We start from the raw sequence: 8,163 nt of genomic DNA, 5'->3' as shown, positions 1-8,163 counted from the left end.
TCAAGTGCAGCTTTCAGTCATGTGCCAAATCTGTGTCCTCGTGTTGCACCCTGTGAGCTGGTAACTCTCCCCTTCCACACGCTTTCACTCCAGTCCCTCCATTGGTCCATCCAGTAAGATTCCCTTTAATAAAAATTGATAACTATCTGACAAATGAGAAGGGAAAAATATATTTCAGTGAAGATGGGCTATTGAATGCATAATGGTGTCATGAACTTTCAGTCTCTGATGTTGGATTTTTGTGCTATATGGGAAAAGCAGCATAGCAACATAACTGCTACTCCTAATTATATAATATAAATGTCAAGCTTGTTCAAAATTCAAGGATTATACACTGCCAGAAGAAATTCTTCTGTATACTGAAGCTTTTTGGCAACAGGGTCTGAAGAAAGAAGCAGTTACTGTCTGTGTTCTAATCAGCTTATTTCTTAAACAGAAGAGAGACAGAAAACAGCATTTTTACAATGTATCTACCAAGGGACGAAATAATTTCTTGCTTTCAGCTCTGAAAAACCTCCAAGATACAAAAAAATTCAAGTATACACAAATCTAAATATTAAGTTTAGGAAAAGTTAACAAATATTGAGTGACTGGATGTTTAAGTGTTAACAATGTTATAAAGAACATTCATGGAGGATTCACAGATGGGTGTAAACAGCTGACTTTTTTTTGGTTGCACCAATGTGAAAAATCATACTTAGAAATTATTCACTGAGCACTTAGCAAATGGTTATAAATTATTGCTGAGAAGATCTAATAGGTATTATTTTTACAATTTTACTGTAATTCCTACTGGAAGTAATAAGAAATACTATACAACGCCTATAGTAAAATATATGCCACTCTCCGAGGATCTTATGAGCTTAAAAGCACACTAAACAGTGTGTTTGTAAGGAAACAGTCTTACCTCTATTGCACAGCAGAGAATCGAAAGTGATGTTTATGCCACTGTTGTAAAGAAAATCTTTGGCAAAGCTGATCACCTGTTAAATGAGGTCTTGGAGATCTTCAGAACTGCTTCCTGTAGAATAGAACATACATGAAAAGCCAGGTAGGTGTTTGCCTTGATTCGTATTGACTCTAAACAGCTTTTAAGTTATTCATAATCAATAACTTCCAAAGTGATTGTTTCATGAATAGTGGCAAATCATCTGGATGTGTTAAGATACCTGCTTGTTTTTTTAATGAGACTGCAGATCAAAGCATTCTAAGTTATTTTAAAAGGCTATTTCATGCAGTTATGCATAATAAAATTACCTGCAAAAACTTATATTTTTTCTTTCTATATAAATGGTTAAGGAAATTCCTACAGGACCATTTTATTTATTACCTAATATGTCTTGATTTAAAGCCAGCAAAGCGTATAAGTCAAATTTCTGATTTGACCAAGTGGCAGAGAACACACATGTGATGTATTTAGAATTGGTAAAAGCTCATCTTGGTGAAGAGTGCTGTAAATTACTTTTGATTAAAAAAATCAGCGGAGGAAGTGAAAAATCATTACTACCAGAACAAGAACAATAAAACATTAATGCTCTGTGTAAAGATTGATGGGTAGTTGAGAAGTTGATTTGTAAAAGTCACCAGTACCACAGGGCATGAGTTTATTAAGAGTATGAAAGAGGCAGAGTAAAAAATGAGCTCATACTTTAATCAACAGAAATGGAAAATAAACACCTCAGTATTTGTAGGCTTGTTTCAATGGAGTCTTAGTTCAAGGATAATTGCCTCCACAAAAAACCCTGAAGATTTTGACCGCTTGAAAACCAACCTCCCCCAACCCTGATTTGTCCAAGGAGCTGAGGACAGATAATAATGGGTGGAGAGGCTGATGGGGAAGGGTGACACTTTATCTTATTTCTGGTAATTAAAATTTATAAGGAAATGGATGGAAAAAGCTGTGCATTTTCTTGTTCCCCTTTTCCTACATAAGTTGTCATTTTCATATATTTATGTGTATTATATGTAGTGCCTTACACAAACAAATAAATCATCAGCTCCAGAGCGGGATGAGATATGACTCAGGCAAGCATAGACAGGAGAATTAAGGGCCCTAGATTTGGCAAATGTTGGTGGCTAGGATCGTGCCTTCATGTTTGTTACCGCACAGGCACTCTATATATTGTGCTACCTTGCTGAGGGTCCTGACCACTCCTGTGTTACACAAACTGATAATAGCTTTATCTGCTCAGGAAAGAAGTAAAAGGCCCAACAACCTCAGTGAAAACGACTGGCTAAATATTAGCAATTAGTTGACCACACCTTCATGGTCTCAGAAACAGCCATCAGGTGTTTGACACTAATTGTATTTGGCACGTTAGCTGGAAATTCAGAGCAGAAAGTCTGAGGATCTCACAGGCATAAAATATCTTCTGAGAGATGAGTCACGCAGATAAGAAGCACAGAGACACTGGCGACTACATGTATTTCTGTGTACTGTTTCCACTGTTGATCTAGAATAGGAAACTTTCTTGATAAAAGTCCATGTACAAAATTATACTCTTGGAAGCTGCCAAACTGACAGTCTTCATACCGCTGGCAGAGGTAACACGCGTTTCTTTTCTATCTAGCCAGTATGCCTATATTTAACTCTCATCTAAAAGCACTGAAATACAGTGTAAGGAAGATATTTTATCTTTTTGCTCATTTATGGTTTACTGCAAGATGCTAAGCTTTTCTGGGAGCTGGTGGGAGTCTTTAACTCCCACTGGTTTTGCTGAAAATTTGGCGTAAATATTTCGTAAGAATGCCTGCCATTTTTTAGACACAGACTCTAAGTCCTTCACCTCTCCTCTGAAGTTTTATGAAACACTTCAAGATGATAAAATACATTCATACAACTATCAGAGGCTTCCAGGTATCCAATCGTTTAGTGAACTTCCCTCACAGTAAGCTTATTTCTGTGCCTTTGTGTTTGCATGACTGATTTCATCCAGAAGTAGGACTAAATCTAAAAAAGACTTTCAGTGTCTGATAGGGAAAAAAACCCCATCACTTAGCCTTGGAAGAGCCTCAAATTCAGAAGCCAGTTCCCTCTTTGGCCTGAGAACAAGCAGAAATGATCACTTTTTTCTAAGAATGCGTGACATGACTGTCTCTGCCTCATATATGCAATAACTACATATGGCAATTTCAGTTCATACTTCAATACTGTTTACAGTTTTCATTAGTGGAGTTTTATGTGTTTATATTGAGGGGGTATTCATTATTGTAATTCATCTCCTGAGAGTCTTTATATTCAGCGTACATCAAGCTTTTAAAGCTTGTGGGTTACATCCTTCTCTTTCTAAAAAGCAAAGTATTAAAAAAATGTAAATCTGTGGTAAATGTCTTATCTTCAAGAATAATGTAATAATGTAATAATCTCCTTTCTTAGACAGTAAACCAAATAAAATTAGACTTGGAGAGAAGAGGCACAGTGTTTTCCTGGATTTGGGGAGCTCTTGTGGGCTCTAGACAGTAGATATACAAGGAAAAAATCAACAGTAGCACAAGGAACAAATTAGTGATGTTAGCTCTCCAGAAATTAGCTTTCTCTGTGTGTAGTAAATGAGATGTTAGTACCATGGAGAAAACAACTACCACATGAGTGTAAAGTTTTCAGCCCTTTAAACGGTAAGCAAAATGCATAAGGAATTAATCTGGGTCAATACAATGTTCTTGTGAAATAAAAATATTAATACACAACACATTTTTGTGGCTTTTAACAGTAGTTGTGAGATAGAGACAGTTACATTGCTGTTGTAAACATGACTGAAGATCTAGGAGATACAAAGCTTGTAGGGAAGGTGGTATCTCTCCTTGGACCTGTATACCAGGTGGGCAGGCAACATAAGGACCCAGACTGTTCTGGCTATACACTAGTATATTGCCAGATTAAATAAAACAATGTGAATTGCATGTGGGATTAATAATTTATTCTTCACAGCCTTGCTCACCAGACTTCCAGTTGCAATGCAATGGGGACCCATGTAACTTGCTTGATGGCTCCTCATTCTTCAGCTCCCACCATGCTTGTGTCCAGTCACAGCTTTTACTGGGACTTTGCTTCTGATTTACAATATTAATAACATTCAACTGACAGATTTTAAATGTTCTTCTCACAGAAGGGTCTAAGTCAAACTGTGTTTTCTCTACTTTTAAATTTTTTTCCTAAGAAATCCCACATCTGTAATGCCTCACTCCTCTTTTGCTGCAGTATCACTTGTGCCTTTGTATCTCATCAACAGCAACCAGCAATCTGACTGAATTTTTATGTCTTTTATTGATGTAGGAGGGGTAGGTAAGAAAGAAAAAGAGAGAATGTAGTACATCATCTATTCTTTTAAACAAATGGTGTTACCTTGATGTTACCAGCTGCTGTAAGTTGCTGTGCCCTTACAGGACCAGTGGATATCATTGCACAAATTGATGATGAAGGGTATATCTATGCTGTCATATAACACAGCATCCTGACCTGGTTCCTGGTTCCCTGATTATACACGCTTCTGGGTATGTTAGTTTAATCCCCAGCTCTCTTCTGGAGGGAACTAATTAGTTCCCTTGGGCTCTATCTACGTTTGTAATTCAGCACACAGTAGTGGAACAGTAGATCAAAACGGATGGTGCTGAGGATCCTCATCTTTCTCATATTTGTGTGCTGCCAGTGTTGTGAAGCATGTCATGGGCTGCTGCCCTCCTCTGATCGGCAAACTGGGATTCTTGCTGACATGAAAGTTAGCCTCTCTCTCATCTTGCACAGGGTTATGCTATGGTGTGATCTGCCTCTGATGTGCCATTAGAAGGCTGGCGTGCCAGCACGGCCTCCACTGTTGCTCCCAGTAAAATGGTGTTCTAGGGTCACAGGCGTATGCTTGGCACACCTGGTAGTTTATGAACGTGACTAGTCAGATACAGAGGGAGAGGAATATGGGCAGAAGGAACTGAGAGAAGAACCCCATGTTTAGTCTGAGGACAAGGAAATCACTACCTTGAGTTGTGAGCCTTTGTAGGATGAGCAGAATTTATCTGTGTTGCTAAAAAAAAAAAAAATAAAAAAAAATTGCAGCTCTCTTCCTATAAACTTTACTTCTCATTGAAAGGAAGGACAGCTTTTATGGGATGCTGTAAAACTATCATGTGTTATAGGTCGCAAGATTTATTTTTAAAGTCCTATTCTCAAGGTCCCTGCGTTTTTCTGAAATCTGGCTGTTAAAGCAGTTAGTCTTTTGCAAGTTTGGCAATCTGATCTGTGGTGTAGTCTTACCTCCTCTCAGCTGGTTTTTCTCACTGAGGAGGGAACCCTTTGCCCATCAGGAAGTACAGTGTCTTTACAGAACAGTATAGGGAATCCACTGCAGCGTGTTGTATGGCAAGTTAAAGTCCATTGGTAGTGATTCTTGCTGAAGGAACAGCTAGTGTGTTCTTGGAATCCAGAACAGTAACTTCCAACACCTACAAAATATGCCCCACATGCTGAGAAAATTTATAGTCTATGATGCTGGGGGCAGGGGAAAGAGTGTGTTGGTAAAATCATTAATATTTAAGATTGGGAAGTCTGGCTAAGAAGCAACTTTTATTTAAAGAACATTTCTTTCAACTAAAAGGTGACAGTCTCTGATTGTTTCCAACTCACTGCTTCTGAGCTAAGCTAATACTGGGTGTGCCACTCCTATAGACTCCACTAAGAGACATCTCTCATTATTGTCATGTTATTTACTGTTTCGTTCCTTAGAAACAGGGCAGTTATCAAGCAACTTAAGGAGTTCATCCCTTGGGGGATGGATACCTGGCTTTGTTAACACTTAAATGATTGTTATTCCTCACCTCTCAGTTTTCTTCTGAAACGGTGTATAGGCTGGGTGTCCACGAACACTTGGCAGAGAACTGAGGAGCAGAGGGAGAGATGCTGTCCCACTGTTCACAGTTAAAAAAATTTCTGTCTGGCCTGCCCTAAATTGTACCTGCATTATTATGCACTTGGAGTCCCCAGACTTTCCAACAGGAATTAACTGTCACCTTTCAGGATGGCAAAACTGGAGTCAGATAGGCTGGCTAAGGTATAAGGTGGGGAATATACACACACTCATTTATGTGAGCGCACTCCAATGAGTGCTGGAAACATATAGTGCTTTCAGGAAGAAGCATTTTCAGAAATGATGTCGCCAGGTACCCAGAACATTAATTTAATTTTTCAAACATCAGTGAGAAGAAAAAGGCTGGAAGGTTCTCAGGAAAGGAACTCATAGAGCAGACATGGATTCTTTCAGGAGCATGTAATTTTTCAAGGAGACACTTGGACACTACAGGAGCCCTGGCATACCCACTATTCCCTGGACATTAGTAATAATTAATGTCTTGCTATGAAAGCCAAAGAAAGCCGTGTCAGGTAGGACTATAGTCCAAAATGTGAGCCCATCTGTGTGTGTGATTAATGGAGCCCCTTCCAGAAAACAAATGGAGTTAAGGAGACCTTTCCAGGTCTTGTGGAATGTGCCTGGTTTAGCATTACAAGAGGTGCAGAAAGGCTAAGAATTGATGTAGCTGTTGATGTTAGCTGGGTAGTATCCATAGAAAGCACTGGGTGACTGAACAGGAGATTTGATCCTCGCACCTTTTTCATGAACAGAACTAAAAGCCGAAGGATCAAGTAAGTCCATCCTTGTCAAATTCTTTGTAGAGTAATGGGAGGGAAAAAAATTAGTGGTAAACGATATGAGAAAATTTTCTGTATAAAGTATGAATCACTCAGTTTCCAGTGAACTGATTTAATTACACAGAGTAAAAAAAGAAAAATAACTTGCTTGGTCATCCACGGATGGATGGATCCATGAGGAGGCAGATGAGTAATTTTGCCAATGGTCTATGTTTCAAATGTTATTCATGTATTAATTGTACTCTGAAGCCAGAGACCCTGCCCCACAAACCTGATTATCTGCCATGACTGTTCAAAACCAGCTTACTCTAAAAACTGTTCCCGCTTACAAATATGGGGAAATTCTTGATCTGTTTTAATTTGATCTTTGTTCAATGATACTGAGATACTTTCCCCAAAGACCTCGGAATTAAGTACCTAGCTTTTTTGGCCCTTTTCAAAAACTGTTTGATTTTGTTGTGATGATAGAGACAATGACCAAGATTAAATCAGTGAATCGTGCCCAATGACAATATCGATAGACCTTGTATCTGAAGCTCTCTTCCAGCATGTAGCATGCACACTATGGGGGCAAGGCACACCAATGCCTGTCTCCTCCAGACTGAACCACAAGTCCCCTTGCTTTACCGTTCTCTGCTGAACACAAAACATGTTATCAAAACCAAAGTCCTTCACCACTCAAATCTGTGATCCTGAACCACAGGTAAAATGATGGACTTATTAGCATGTTTCTCTGGCATGTGGTGTGGAACAACTGTTTCTGTGGCTGTAAGGAGACTCTTTACTATTTTAAAATAGTCTAAGACTAGAGATACTTGGCTGCATTCTGGTATCATGTTGTCATCTCAGTTTCTGAAACTTTCCTAGAACACTGTAGAGGAAATGTGTTCTCTGTGATGCTGTTAGTTTGGGTACATGCTGAATGTGGCGTCCAAAATAGCACTGTCACTTACCTGCTAGAATGCCAGGAGGGCACGACACCCTAGTGTCTGGGGCTTGGAAACTTCCATCTCTCTCAAACATTTAGCTGCACTTTTCAAGTTACTGGAAAGGGAACATCTGTTCATAGTTATGGCAGTAGGATATTCTGCAATATTTGTCAGTAATAATTGCTCCCTTCAGCCCTGTAGAACCAGTAGAAAAGCCTCTTCTGAGAGCAACTGTTTTGGGGATGTAATTATTTTCAGTGGGTATTTTTGTCCCTCCTTCTTTATTACTGTTACCTTTTTTTATTCCCTTCTTCACATATTATCGTCAGCCTGTGCTTGTTCTCTTTCTTCTGTTCAACCTTGAGCATCATGAGTTATTCCCGCTGAAAATGTTTCCGGTTACCTTTCACGAATGACCGACAAGCATGAACACAGGACTGCTGGGTGTGCTTCAGTGTCTTCAGTAGTCCCGTGAAAGGCAAAACCCCTCTCACACTGACCTCAGTGATCTCTTCTACTCTTCTGCCTGAGACTGAAGGGTGTTGGTGTGACTTGAAGACGCAGGCTGAGAGAAAGCACCGTTACCGGATTTAACTGGTG

The sequence above is a fragment of the Falco peregrinus genome, chromosome 11 (assembly GCF_023634155.1).
Source record: "Falco peregrinus isolate bFalPer1 chromosome 11, bFalPer1.pri, whole genome shotgun sequence".
Classification (NCBI taxonomy): Eukaryota; Metazoa; Chordata; class Aves; order Falconiformes; family Falconidae; genus Falco; species Falco peregrinus.
The sequence above is the reverse complement of the archived record's forward strand: the minus strand, read 5'-3'. Positions refer to the sequence as shown.